This window comes from Phyllostomus hastatus, unplaced genomic scaffold (assembly GCF_019186645.2).
Source record: "Phyllostomus hastatus isolate PE091 unplaced genomic scaffold, TTU_PhHast_1.1 phas_contig_62, whole genome shotgun sequence".
NCBI classification, from domain to species: domain Eukaryota; kingdom Metazoa; phylum Chordata; class Mammalia; order Chiroptera; family Phyllostomidae; genus Phyllostomus; species Phyllostomus hastatus.
In genome coordinates, this window is record NW_025333921.1 from 11,694,078 (window position 1) to 11,710,112 (window position 16,035).

Consider the following 16,035-nt stretch of genomic DNA (forward strand, 5'->3'; position numbering starts at 1 on the left):
ATTTTATAGTGTATTATTTTAAGGTGATTCTACATTATTTTAGTATTCTTGTTTTCTCTATTTCCTATGCATATAAGGATCACAAAAGTAGTCTTCTAAAAATTTCAATCAGGTGGAATGTCACTTGCTTTCTTAATCAGTACTTAGTGTTTCTAGAAAACATTCCTGACCAAGAAACCAAGTAGCATTAGAAAGATACCTCTGTTTCCCAGGAGGGTGACTCTGCTGGTGTCTAATACTATCAAAACACGTTTAATGAAAAGGTTTCTTATTATGATGTGATCACTTTATAATTGCCCAAATTAATACTTCTCTTCAAACACATTTGCTCTACAAGTTTCTATGTTCTGTTCACACCCTACCCTTTGTTTTTGAAAAGGCAATTATGTCTATACTTATGAGCTCAGTGCAAGCCTTCGTGTGACCACGGGGGCAGCTCTCTGAGAGCATGGAACACAGATCACTCCTCCGCATCTCTGGACCATAGGGTGCAGCTCAGCTCCCGGCATGTTGCAAGTCCACACTCAAATGGAAGAAATGAGTGAATGAAATTGTATTCATCCTGGGTCCTGATCTGCACATGTCTGCAATAATCTGTAATCTTCAAAATTCATATTTGCATTATTTAGGTCACACATCAAAAACAAATAAGGGTGATAATTTTAAACTAGAGTTTCCAAAATGCCTTCCTTCAGAAATTCATTATTTAGAATATAATTAAAAAAAAACGATGTTGCATTTATCAGTGATATCAAGACTGAGAGAGCAATTTTCAAAATATTATTAACAGTTATATTTTCTTTCTTTTCAAGTTCCTCATTTGAGACAGTATTTTTTTTTTCAAAAGGACACAGAATATCAGGTAGTTCATAAGGACCTTGTTCACATAAATGAACACGAAAATACACTGATGGATTCAGATTCCATCATTGCTTTAGCATGCATTTTCAGCTAAATACACCATGGAAAAAATCCCTTCTCCCTGTCATGGAGACAGAATAAGAACCAGAAAGTACATATTAAAAAACTTGAATGCACAGATTTTTTTCAGCCTTTTAACCACTTTTATTACTCAGAAACTTCATTTTTTATTGAGCTTTCTGACTCTGTGCTTGTGCCTTCGACATTTTCCCAAAGATTTTCTGCTCCTCAATAAGGAAAGCACTCTTGGCCCTGTCACGGACACAGGGATCCAGCCGAGGCCTGGCTGACGTGGCTTTCGGTTTGGACAACCTCATTGGAACTTTGGGTCTCACAGCACGGACTCCATGAAGTCAGCCTGGACACATGCGACATGCAGATTCTGCTGCTTTTCTGTTATGAAGGTCAATAACTCTATGATCGGGGTGCAGGGAAGCCTAGTTTTGTTAGAATCTGTATTTTAGGGCAGCCTCCAGTGGTATGTCAATGCTGGACCATTGTGAAGGCTTGTAGACACTGTCTTGGAAGAGGAGAACAGATTCTTATTCCAAAGATTTATAAATATGATTTGGCAGATACCTATGAGACACAATGTGAGACATTTGAACTGCTGGACAATATTTGGGCAGATCTGTGACCTTATGTGTAAGCGTGAAGTTTCCTCAATATCTCAAATGGAAGTTAGTTCAAGAATATCTGTTTAAGCCCTGACTAGTGTGGCACAGTGAGTCGGGCATGTCCAGAAAGTGAGAGGCTGCCAGTTCCATTCCAGGTGAGGGTACAAGACTGGATTGCCTGGATTGTGGGCCAGGTCCCCGGTGGGGGGCTGGCGAGAGGCAAATGATCGATGTTTCTCTTGCACCTGAATGTTTCTCTCCCTCATTTTCTCCCACCATTCCCCTCTCTCTAAAAATAAATAAATAAAAGCTTCAAAAAAAGAATATCTGTTTAAGACTCAGACACAGAGAGTGGATTGGTGGCTGCCAGAAGGAAGGGGTTAGAGGACTCAGTGAAAAGGGTGAAGGCATTAAAAAGTACAAGTTGGTAGTTACAGAACAGTCATGGGAACGTAAAGTACATCAGAGGGAATGTAGTCAATAACATGGTAATAACTATGTGTGGTGCCAGCTGGGTACTGAAAATATCAGGGGGAATACTCTGTAAAACATGATTGCTTAACCACTGTTCTGTACATCTGAAACCAATACAAAATAATATTGAATGTAAACTGTAATTGAAAAATAAAAAGTATCCGTTTAACTCTGAAGGTTAAATAGACTTTTATCTTGTGTCATAGATTTTTACTTATTTTACCACAAAACCATGAGGTAAAAATGCCCATATGAAACACAATTATCCCATAAAATCTTGTTTTAAAAAGTCAGAGATAGACATATACACTAGCACTCATACTTTGACCAAATTATATAGAGTATTTTGATCAAATTATTTAGAACACTTAAACCTAAATGGAAATTTCTTTCAAGAGTTGATTGCTTATGTTAGTCTTCATAGTATAAAAATATCGATATAAATAATGTGCTATCTACATTTGTATCTCCATAACTTTGTTTCTTGAAGTAATAATGCTTCAGAAAGTCAACAAGACCTTTGAAACAGAAGAGTTGAGTCTAACATGTTGTAATAGCTGCTTTATAAGTATAAAGTATATACAGAGTACATATAAAGTATAAAATTGTAAGTATAATGAGGTTTCTTTACTGCAGAACTTTTCAAAGCTTTTAGTTTACCGATGTGTATTATAAAATGCCATAAAAATCGATAAATCCAAGTCTCTATGGTCAATTAATATTTGACAAGGCAGGTAGAAGCATAAAATGGAGTAAAATAGCCTCTTCAACAAATGGTGTTGGGAGAGCTGGACAGATACATGCAAAAAAATGAAATTCGAGCACCAACTTACACCATACACCAAAATAAATTCAAGGTGGATAAAAGACTTAAATATAAGACTTAAATATCATGACACCATAAAAGGCCTAGAGGAAAATATAGGCAGAAAAATCTCACATTCCAAGCAGCAGTATTTTCACTGCTAGAGCAAGGGACATAAAGGAAAGAATAAACAAATGGGACCTCATCAAGTTAAAAAAGTTCTGCATGGCTAAAGAAAACACCATTAAAATGAAAAGAGAACCAACTATATGGGAAAACATATTTGCCAATGATACTTCAGACAAGGGTTTGATCTCCAAAATATATAAGGAACTCACATGACTCCACTCCAGGAAGACAAACAACCCAATTAAAAAATGGGCAAAAGACTTGAATAGATACTTCTCCAAGGATGCTCAGCATCACTAGCCATCAGAGAGATGCAAATTAAAACCACAATGAGATACTACTTCATACCAGTCAGAATGGCCATCATAATCAAGTCCACAAACACCAAGTGTTGGAGAGCTTGTGGAGAAAAGGGAACCCTAGTGCACTGTTGGTGGGGATGTAGACTGGTGCAGCCATTGTGGAAAACAGCATGGAATTTCCTCAGAAAAGAAAAAATGAAATTGCCTTTTGGCCCAGCAATTCCACTGCTGGGCTTATATCCTAAGAACCCTGAAATACCAATCCAAAAGCACCCCAATGGTCATAGCAGCACAATTCACAATAGCCAAGTGCTGGATGCAACCTAAGTGCCCATTAGTAAATGAATGGGTCAAAAATGCTGGTACATTTACACAATGGAATACTACACAGCAGAAAGAAAGAAGGAACTCCTCCCCTTTGCGACAGCATGGATGGAACTGAAGAGCATTATACAAAGTGAAATAAGCCAGGCAGTGAAAGACAAATACCATATGATCTCACGATTAACAGGAACCTAATCAACAAAGTGAACAAGCAAGCAAAGTATATATAGCCAAAGACACTGAAATTGAGAACAGGCTGACAGTGACCCAAGGGGAGAGGGGAGGGGATAACGGGGGAAAAGGGTGAAGGGTTTACAGGAACTACTATAAAGGACACATGGACAATAACAAGGCGGGGTGGAAACAGGGGAGGGAGGTGGGAAGGGCTAGGGTGGTGGGGAGGGGTGGAGGGAAAAAGGGCAGAAAACTGTACTTGAACAACAATAAAAAAATCTCAAATAAAATAAATAAAATAAAATAAATTTAAATATGACTGAAATGTAATTAAAAAAAGAATTTTTACCACTAAATTTAGAAAAATTTACATGGTACATCCTCTCACTTTAAACCAGATGATTTAAAATTACATTTTTTACCTTCTACTCAATTTTTCTTGAACTGAAATTTGCTCTAAAAAATAGTCTGTTAAAAACAAGAACTTAACATTGTGAATCAGTTACCCAAAGCTGAGTGAGTTGCAAATGCCTATATTTTTATTTGAAATCACTGATTAACTGTTTAGTGCTTATGTATTTGTAGCCATGTGCAGCACAAATTCTGGTCAATGATAGGCCACATGTATGATGGAGGTTCCATAAAATTATAATGGAGCTAAAAGATTCTTATACCCTAGTGACACTGTAGTTGTCATACCACCATAGTACAACACATTATTTACATGTTTATTGTGATGCTGGTTTAAAAAACCTACTGTCCTATCAGTTATATGAATATATGAGGTCTGTCCAAAAGGTATAGTCATATAATATGAAAAATAGAGACATTTATTGGAGAAGATACAAGATACAAGAAATATTGTACAAAGGACAATGGCACTTCAGTAGGCATCCCCTTCAAAGTAGGCATCTTGGGACATCACACGATTCTCCCAATCTCCATCAATGGTCCCGTCATATTTTCCTGAATCTTATCAATGGTCTGAAATCAGTTCCTTTTCAAAGGTAATTTTAGTTTTGCAAAAAACAGAAATAGCAGGATGCCAAATCTGGGCTATAGAGGGGCTGAGTCACCTGGGTAATTTGATGTTTTACCAAAAGCTCTGCATGAGATGTGATGCTTGAGCAGGCACATTGTCCTGATGAAGCTGCTAATCACCAGTTGACCATAGCTGTGGCCTTCTAAATCATCTGAATAGTTTCCATAGAGGACTGTTCAAGCTTAATGCAAAATTTGATGCAGATTAGTTGCTCTACTCGCTCAGTCATTTTGAATACGATAGCCACACAGTACACGTGCTCATTCAATGGCATCTCTTGCCCCTACTGACTAGTACAGTGAAATCATCATTTTTCACTCATGTGCATTCTGGTCTGCTCTCCTTGGCTACCAGTTTACATTGGTATTGCACAAACCTTTCTCATTATATTAACAATGGCTGGATTTTTTCCAGACAGACTGCACACACACACACACACACACACACACTCACACACATTCTTATATCTTACATTTATATGGTTTCCTCAATTTTATTGTACAATAATAGATGGATAGTTGTATACTCAGTTTGTGATTTGAATCACACTCAAGAAAGCTTTTATTACTTTGTATAAATAATCATTCCAAAATGTTTTAAGGTCAAGTGTGTACACACACATAGAGGGGGAAGAAAGGGGAGGGGGAGAGAGAGAGAGAGAATCATAATAGGGAAAAGCTTAGGGAAACTGTCCCAGCAGGGTCTATTATTTGGGTTGGACAGATGATAATTAGATATTAGAATAGAAAACATGTATGCACGAGAGCTCTGGATTCAGGTGCTTGAAACTATATTTTCAAAAGGGAAAATTTTCATTTTGAAATAGCACATTCCAAATATTAAACTGGATTCTGAAAACTAGTCTTTGTATAGACCCAGGCTGCCCTTATTTTGCGGTGAGACTGAATGATAATTCATCATGAAAACATCTGTACTTCACTAATGGACGGAGAAAATACCTCACTGAAATGTTGAAACAATCCATAACAACAATTTCAGTAAAACACAATTAAACTGTAGAAATGCACATTAATCTTTTCAGCTGTGAGAATGACTGAATGATACTGCTATAGTATTCTCCAGACTAATTATCCTTACTCATAAGTAATACAGACAACAAAGTGAGAAAAAAATGTTCTTTAAATTTTTCTCCCCAGTTTCCAATTATGTATTGAGTTTGAAGTGGCACAGGAAGAGAATGATATATTTTCTGTGTAGTGCATCTCTAGGAAAGTTTCTCTCTGAATTGCTCATCAAATTAAAATAGTGATTCAAAAAAAGGAAAGAAAAATATGGTGAGATCAATAAAAGTGCTTTAGTGAAATCAAGGAATAATTTATCTTTCTTAGGAGTTTAGTAACAGTTCATTTCTTTCATAGGTGCAGCTAATCCATAGATCTAGACTAACTGCCTGATAAATTTTAATCTTGGCATGTTCCAACGATAGATCCCTTAATAATGAGAAACACATCTCTCACACAGTCTGTACTGAATCAAATGTTTAGCAAAACGCGGTGAAGCTTTCCCTAACACACTGCTCATCGGCACTTCTTAAAGAAAGAATTGCTAGACAATTGAAACAAATTCACCACTTTAGAAAGTATCTGGAATTGCATAAAGTCCCAGGGGGGAATATGGTTCTGTTTTTCTGACCCTGTGTCTTTGTTCCCAACACCTTGCTTATGACAATTATTCAGTTGAAGTTAACTCTTACTTCCACTGTGAAGGTTACAAAAAAAAAAAGAGGATTTCAGAGAATGAGATTGTGCATTTGTATTTATACTTGGATGAATAAATACTAAAATGACAGGGAGAAACTGGTTCAAAGACTTTTTTTCCCTTAATCAAATTGATGAGTACTGGGATTACTTAAACTAGTATGAAAACACAGTGTCTGTAAACCCTAACATCTTAAAATTATGGTGATCCTTCACCTCCCTTTACCTCCCATCCCTCAGTTCTCTCTTGTTATGTTATAGTCAAAAATTGCATAATTTTCCTGAAATCCTTCTCTGTATCCTCATCAGTTTTAGGCTTTTTGGAGAAGTAGTAGCTTTTATTTTCCTCTTGTCTTCAAGAGCACATTCAAGCCATTTTTAAAAATGTAAAAAAAAAAAGGAATTGCCTTTTAGACCATTTTATTATATTGTCGATGATGACATGATGGCAGCTATAGAAAGTTTATGTGTTAAGATTGAGCAAATTTATTTAAATACTGCCAATCTGGAAACAATAAAATTTAGTAACATTTTTAAAGGAAGTATTACATAGTTTTAAAGTCACCTGAAATTTACCAGCTATAGCATACCATCATTGGATGCTTTTCAAAGAATTGTTTTTTTTTCCAAATCATTAATCTACTGCCTTTATAAAAATAATTTTAGGTTTTATTTTTATTTATGAAAATTTTCATAGTTCACAGTTCAAGAGTAACTATAACTGTTAAATGGACTTTAGACCTAGATCACCACGTGGTACTGGAAAGCAAGAAGGCAAAGATTAAAACAGTGTGTGGCTGGGAGGGCTATCCACAGGTGACATAGCAGGCAACCTGAAATAATTCCAAAGATCCCACTTACAACATTTGATCAATGAAATAAATAATGTTAGTATTAGATTATAAGCCAAATAATTAAGTTAATATCCATAATTACTATACATACATATAATAAATAGCTGAACAAATAAATAAGTGGGGGTGCAATGACATTTACTTCTTAAACAAAAACTTCAACACGTAAATGTAGAAGAAATGAGACAATTTAAAAATCATCATTATATCACCATAGGTCAGGTTTTTTGATGGAAGTTAAATCAGTGAGCAAAATTTTAGTGTGCAAAATTAATAGGCAGAAACAGGATATCTCAAAAATACTTTATGCAGTAGTCAGAATAATGTCCTCCCGAAGCTGTCCAAGTCCTAATCTACAACACTGGTGAATGTGTTGTCTTACACGGCAAAAGGGAATTAAGGTTGCAAATGAAATCAATGTTCCTAATCAGCTGACCTTAAAATAGGGAGATTGTCTGGGTTGGGACCAATGTATTCACAAAGGTCCTTAAGAACTGAGGAAGAAGTCAGAGTGATGCTATGTGAAAAGGACTTGATCCACCATGGCTGGCTTTGAAGATGGGGGAAGGGGCCACGAGCCAGGGACTGTGGGTGACTTATGGGAGCTAGTGCAGGTGAGGAAACAGTCTCTCCTAGAGACTGCAGAAGAGAACTCAACCCTACTGACACCTTGACTTTTGAGTCCTATGTATAATAATACAGAACTGTAGAATAATAAATGTATTAAGCATAAATAAATGTATTGTTTTAAATGGCTTGTGGCATCTGCCACAACACAAGAGAACACAATATATTTAATAATTAATTAAAAATAAAAGAAGTTTATAGTGAAAAACCCTGGCAAATATTCCTGCAGCTAATTGATCAAGGTTAACATCTCCATTAACACACATGACTGCCATACAGTCCTGTGATAAGAGGTGGTGAGAAGGACAAACGGTCTCCATGCTACTCTCCCAATAATGGACAACTTTCAATATAATGAGAAAACATCAAACACAAACTGAGAGATATTCACAGAGTGACCAGTAGCCTTTGAAAGTGCCAAGACTGTGAAAGGACCACCACAGAGTGGAGGTGGTTAAGGTCATTATTTTTTTAAGTGGTGAAATCTTAAAAAATTCTATACTTTTGTTAAATTAGTATCATACAATAGCTAATGTCTTCATTTGGATAACTATTCGGCAAGTATGTAAGATGTTGGCCTAAGGGGAAGCTGGGTGGGGGGGCATGTAGGAAATCTCCACACTATTTTTCAACTCTTCCCTACATCGAACCATATGTCAACACACACAAACACATATCTTCACATACACACATTTAGTGGCTCTGAAAAGTATATAAAACTACACTAAAATTAACATTTTTTCTTAAACTCTCAGGAAAAAGTGGGCTTTTAAATCACGCATTACTGAAAATATTTTAACAACTTTCAACCATTAACATCCTTGTACAGAATTCAGTTTTTACATCATATTCCTGGAGGTTCCTAGTCTATATAATACTCTGTGTAACATACTGTGTATTGCTATATATAATATATAGTAAATACAGAGAGGGACAAAGGTAGGTTTACAGTTATAAGTACATGAAACAGAGTTTATTCTTGTGTTACTATTTATTACTCATTGTATTATTTTCCATATGAACAAGTGTAAACAAGCTTTTGCCCCACCCTGTATGATACTATGTAATCTAATTATACACATATATTTAATATTCTATGTATGTACATTTATATATAGTATCTATAAAGAGGGGCACCCAAGTGGAGTTCACAGGTAGAATGGAAGGAGAAAGGAAGGAAAATGAACACATTCACCTGCTACAGTGTGGCATACTTTCTGGATCAACCCGACATATTTTCCTATAATATCCCAGGTTTCCAGGGAAGCCATAGAAAGTTTCCCCAGCCAGTTCATTTACTGAGGAAACCACTGGCTTGGGAGCCAATCCTCAATTCAAGCTACATGTTGGCAGAAGAGCAGGACCAACCGTGGGTCTTCTGTGCTCTCCGGATGTTGCCATGGTCATGCAGACAGACTCCCACCATGGCCCTTCTCACTGTGTAGCTGTGTAGCATTAGTTACAGGGTCATGATGGATGTTTTGTGTGTATTCACCACTACATGGAAAACGGCTTAAAATGCACATATTACATACTCATTTTTTCTAAGTTCAGTATCTACAACTGTGCCTTTTTCCAATTCCTCTAACCTTACCTTAATTAGAAATGGCCTCAGAAAGAACCCTCTTCCTTTCAAAGCCGTTCAGTGGGGACATGGGCACACTGAAGAGTGGAAAACTACATGGACCACAAACACTGGCATCATAAAGCAAGATATTTAATCCCTTTGTGCTTCAGACATCTCAACTGGGTCTAGAGCAGTGACTGTCCACTTTCCTCATCTCATGGCACACATAAACTAGCTACTAAAATTCTGCAATGCACCAAAAATATGTACTTTTTGCCAATCTACCAAAAATAGGTATAATTTTGGTTCATACCAGATGGCTATCATTGTGTTGGCTGTTGTCATTTTTTATTCAACAATCTAGGAGAAAAGAGGTCAGTGCCCCTGACTACATAGTCAGGTACTGCTTGTTTTAAAAATTCTTGTGAAACACTGCTTGAAAATCACTGATCTAGAGGATTAAATGTGATAATGCACCTAACTGCAGCCTATTGCAGAGCATGTAGTCTCAGTAAACATTACTTATTATGTGTATTCTTTTATATTTCTAATATGCTTCCAATTTTTCAAATTGTTATACATATAGTCACTGTAGAGAAATTGCAAATTGCTCGAAGACAATGACTATGCCTCCATTTCTTCAGTGCCTGTAGGCTTTCCTTCTGCCCTGCACTGAAGTCCGCCCGTAGTTTGTACAGACAAAACAATGGGCTCACCACATTTCAAATGGAGAACTGGGCAAAGCAGAGGCCACAAATGACAGCAAGTCACTGTGTGAAACCCATCAGCCTTCAAATGTTAACAGGGAACTGGGTTCATTTGTGTAATCTAAGAATATGACAAGAATTTCTTCTGCAGCTGATCTCTTAAGAAGCACAGCTGGAAAAACACATGGAAATTTTGGTATTTCAGTCCAGCAATGTGCAAGCACATCCACAGTAGGAGTAATTTGCTGAAGAAGCCTCATTAATGAGCCTGGCACTGGCTTATTCTGAGCAGCCATGCTATCTGTGCTCTAATAAAGGCAACGTTTCCCTGAGTACTACATAAGGTCATGTCTCACATACAGTGTCTTTCTGCATAAAATGCCAGTCGTTTTACTCAGGAACCTTCTCCCATTATATAGAGAGTTTGTCACTAACACAAGGGGCTGTGTATTTCTCAGAACATCATTCTGAAGTACTGTTTAACTGAATCGTTCCATTCTATTCTACATTAGGATGTGACTGAGAAACACCAGTGGATGAGGTAGATACAACCTATCCATATATTAATGACATTGTGTTACTAGCTGTTTGCATATTGATTTGACATCCTACTACCTTAGAAAATTAAAGCCTAGAAATAGAACAATCTAATGGGAAAACACTTTAGCTCATTTCCAAGACAAAAGGAAGGTAAGATTTTTGCAGTGATGCGATCAATGGGAAGATGGCCACGAGCGAATGTCTCTCTCCAGAAAGAATGGTTGGCACCTACGTTCCTCGAGCTTCAGATTCACCTGCAACCCTGAAAGAAATGTCAATTGATGTGTCCAAAAGGGGGCACTGTATTCCAAACTTATAGTCCAACACATTACATTTTACAAAGGATTTCAAATATTTCTAACCAGACTCTTAGCTTCCACTCTTCTTATATGTAAGCCAGTAGGGCTACTCCACTCCTCTAGCTCCATGATAGTATTTTCAAGAGACAAGAGCCAAAAATATGCTGCAGCTCTGCAGCTGCACCTCCCAAGCTGAAGGGAGGAAATGTCAGCAGTGCAAAAAAGCAAAAGAAGAACCAGGCCAACCAGTCCTGCTGGTGCCTGGTTCATTAGCATGGGCCATGTTTTATTTTCCAGTGTGAAAAGGCTGGCAAAATGCTTGGCAATGTGCTCCAAGCTCCATCATGGAAAGGAACTGATCACTTGGATAAGTAAAAAAAAAGGGTCTCTCTCTGCCTCACTGAGTCTCTTATGTGTGGCGCTACTGTACTGCCTTAGGAAGAAGCATAGTGTGTCTATTTTTAGGGCAAATGTGCCTACTTTATCTTTGCCAACTAAATCTTTCTACATGACTAATTTGCAAGTTGAATTATCTTGGTAAATAGGCTGACTCACTAGCAAATAATCTGCAGAATTTAACTATGCATTAGGCTTCTGTTGTGAATTAGGTCCTTTTGTCTTGCTCAGGATGCTGAAACGAACTGCAGTGATGCTCTGGTTAATAAAAAAGGAAGAAAAGTTATTCCAAAGGCTAGAATAGTCTTTCTTTAGCAGAGTTCAGTATGATGGAGATAAATATAGCAGTCTATATTGAGAGGCACAGCAATAATTTAGTCAAATAAGGAAATGAACTATAATTCAGATAGGTATGTGCATAGTCGGTATGTGTATGTAAGGCATGCTTTATGTGCATGTGTATCCTACACATATTTATACAAAAACTTACACTTATGTAATCATTTATCACAAAATATGCATAACAATCAGTACTCAGCATTCAGCAGTTCTTCAAGAAACATTTGTGAAATGGAAGAACTGAAATGTCAGGTTAGCATTCCCACATTGTCCAATGGTCCTCCTCTCTGCTGCCCTCTCCTTACGTCTGTGATGGTTCTATAGTGAAAAGACACATATACTTCATAGATACAGAAAAATATTTTCTTGTTTTTTTTTCAGTGTAGTTTAAGAGGAGCACCAAATGATTTATAACTATTGGGATAATGATTGACATTTTAAAAAGATCTGTTTTGTCCCAATATTATTTTGAAGCATGGTAAGGATTAAATTTCATCTAGTTGAGTATCCCCCAGAACGGGGGCACACCAAGAGACTGTGTGTGGGGAGGGGAAGAGGGATGGCTGAAGTATTTTACCAGTGACAGTATTCAGAATCACTGATGCATGATGATAATAAAAAGCAGACTGACTCTTAGCCAGTTTTATTTTATTTTTGTTCATAAATTCTTGACAGACAATGCATCCCTTTAGTTCCTGCACTTGTTTTACACTGTTTCTATCAGGTGTCCCTCTTGGGCCAGGCCTTTCAGCAGAAACCTATGGTGGCAGTGCGTGTTGGGTGTCACTGGCAATGCCACCACTCCACTCATACCTCCACACCAGTACTGGTTCCTTCACCACCCTGTGCACTGGTTTCTGGGGGCTGTCACTCCCCATAGCCAGCACCTGCAGCTCCCAGTGGGAGGGCTGCCCTGGACTCAGCTGGGCCAGAGCAGAGTAAGAGATGCATGCTAGGAGCAGACCTTAGTGAGGACACACAAATACCATGCCCTGATGGACAGCTCTGAAATGTGATCTTCACTATCTCCAGAGTCCCCTGAGCAGCTGAGTTCAAGGTACTTTTCAATGGGATTCTGATGTCACATCCTTACATCTCCCCCTTCCTTCTCTGTATCATTTCCTCACTCCTGGGGATACATTCTACTAAGCCACAATTTCAGGAAACTTTATCTTAGGGTCTGCTTCTGGGGAGAGTGCGGGCAACTTTAGACACAAATGATTGTTCAACCTAGATCAAGAAGAATTGAAAATTACTCGGAATTTTTATACATTCTCTCTTCTAGAGAAGAGAGTATTATAGTTTGTATCTTGGTAGTTCCAATGTCATAAAGGAAAAGCTAATACAAGCCCCATGTTCTAATTTAATATGGTTCTACCTTTTTTTTAGGTTTCTAGAGATTCTCTGGAAAAAGAAATGTCAAAAATATCAAAATCAAAAAGAATTTCCTCTCACTGTAAGGATGCTCTTTGCATCCATAGTTATACATTGATGAGGGAAATATGTGATTGTTTTCTCTGGAATCCAAGGTATTATTATGAATAAAATTTTCACTTCTCCTATTTTGTTATCCCTTCCGAAGGTCCTTATTTTTTCTGAAGGCACAATGAAATTTAAAGTCACAGCTAATAACTGAATGTATGGCGAGCTCTGATTCCATTTGGAGACCACACATTCACATCTAAAACATTCCCTACCTTCAGTATTACAGTCCAATAGGACAGACAGACCTGCGCACAGTGACTATAAAGCCAGTAAGAAAATACATGCCTCACAGACAACCATAAATAAAGGTTTATGGGGGCTGAAAAGAAGTGGGTCAGCTCTGAAGTGGCTAGTAGACAAAGCAGCATGGACAACGTGCTGTTGATGAGATCCTTCAATGTGGAAGATCTGCTCAAGTAAAGTCAAAAAGAAGACCTTCAAGTTCACTGCAGCATGACAGGTTGTGATAGCCAGAGACTAGAACAATGGGTCCAGAGAGAGGAGAGACATTCATGGGCACTCCATGTAGGTAGCATGAGTTTAACACGTTTAAGCAACATTGGCATAGGTCAGGTAGCAAACTAAACCTTCAGGGATGTACTGAGGAGTCAACAGCTGAGTTTCATTGTAACTGAAACTCCACTGAACTTAGGTCATTAAGAAAATGCAAATTTGCAAAGAAATGTAATTTTAGCATAGCTGTCTTTTTTACCTTAAAGTGAATGACTTCTGAAATATTTTGATTGACAGCTGGCTTTCATAATGGGAAGGTAAGATGAAGCTACTACTTCCTTAGGGCAGCAGGAGGCAGTAAACAAAGAGTAAGTAGAATCTAAAACACTTTGCCTATTTAAAACTTTGAAAGTATTATTCAAGCAGTTACAACAGTTGCAAACAGTAACTGAATAACAAAACATATGAATGAAACAAAACATCAGAAATTTATATTAATAATTATTCTCACACTAAAACTCTCAGATATAAAAAATAATTTATCAATAATAACTTACAGCAATTTTAAACAATAGAAATTCAATGAGAGATTATAATTAGAAACAATGCTATAGTAGTTTAATAGCTTATCTAGACATGAGAAAAATTAAATTTTATAAAACTCATATCATTTGATAATGGAAATCCCTTTGTGGGGAGCCAAATTCAAGGACCTGTTAGAAAAATTAAGGAATAATCTAATTTTAACTACCAAAGTAGGTGTATAAATATTTTGTCAACAAATATATATTAAACATGGTTACGTACTAAGGTGGCATTGTTGAAACAGACCAACGCCGTTTCCTCATGGAATTCACAGTTTCGTGAACATCAGGTTAATGATGGGTGCGACATACGACAACTATAGCGCAGTAGCAAAATAAATCATTGGTAGGAGACCATGTAAGTGGACACAGGTTATTATGCCAATAGGTAGAATAATGTTAGTAGAATATAATCAACTACTTGAAGTTTAAAGCTTATTAATTAAGCACAGTACCATCAGCATAAAGCTGAGGATGATGAGAAGACCACTGCCATGATATATCCTGGGAGAGAATAATTGTGTCAGGTGCACACATTCTGTGCAACAGAACAACTATTTTCCCATTTGATTTCAGAAAATAGATAAATAAGTCAAATATATTGATTCAAGGTTCTATTTAGGGGAAAAGGCATTTGGTATAGTAAAGATAAACAAGGATGTGGTATAGAAATTGATGGGAATCAAACACACACTATTCATTATATGACTTATCATAGGTTAGCATTGGTTGATAATAACCATATTGATGATTAAAGTAATGGATAACATTAGCTGGGTTCTTATTATATGCCAAACAGTCTGTTAATGGAGTATTCAGTCTGGTTATTTACCAGACTTGTTAGAGAAAAGGAAGGGTGATTAGCCTCCATAATCTTAGCTTGAAACAGTAGTACGATCATGCAGTGCACGAAAGATCCACAAAACTGGATTTATCAGCTAAACTTCAGTTTTCTCACATTTAAAGTAGGAGTTATACATTGCAATTACCGTTTATCATAATCTTTATTAAATATTCTCATAATACCTGCTTTGCCTACTAGAAGAGTACTTAAAAGACTAGAACTACCATCTTCATCACAGCGAGGACCCTACGGGGTAAGCATGGGGAAAGAAAGTGGAGAAAAAGGTAAGTTCTGAATCTGGGTACAGATGGACAAAATTAAGGAGAGAAAGCATAGAACTGTTTACCTCTTCATTATACTGCTATGCTTTCTCCCTTTGAGGTTAAGTGAGATTGAGAATTGGGGCATTTAGTAGCCACCCAAGATCAGTACTGATGATAAGGAGGACAGGGAAAGAAAGAAGGAAAGAGCAGCAAGGTCCTGGAAGAGTGTCTGCTTTTGGCTGCTTTAGTCACCTGACTGTAGCTACCTTTTCTGTTTACACTTGTCATGCAGATAATACGTATCTATGGAAATAAGTGTTTTTTTTCTGGCATGTATCTACCAAAATCTGAAAGAACAACAAGTGTAACTATTAAAGTTGCAAATCATACCTAGTATATTCTAATTATATTTAAATTGGAACAAAAAGGTTTTGTCTTTTTAATTGGATGGCTTCATTTTTGCTAACTTGTAAAAAATTATTAGATAGCAAGGAAAGACATCATGGAAAAATATTATTTAAAAAAGAATTCTAATTTCTCAGTTTTCATTCTTAACTATTCTTTCACAATG

At 36.9% G+C, this 16,035-nt stretch overlaps 1 protein-coding gene and 1 pseudogene across 1 annotated transcript in view; both read right to left on the reverse strand.

The window, feature by feature from the left end:
• MDGA2 (MAM domain containing glycosylphosphatidylinositol anchor 2) overlaps nucleotides 1–16,035 on the reverse strand; it is an 835,187-nt gene that overhangs the window by 594,590 nt on the left and 224,562 nt on the right. The window lies entirely within an intron of this gene.
• On the reverse strand, nucleotides 1,089–9,413 carry LOC123825110 (annotated as a pseudogene).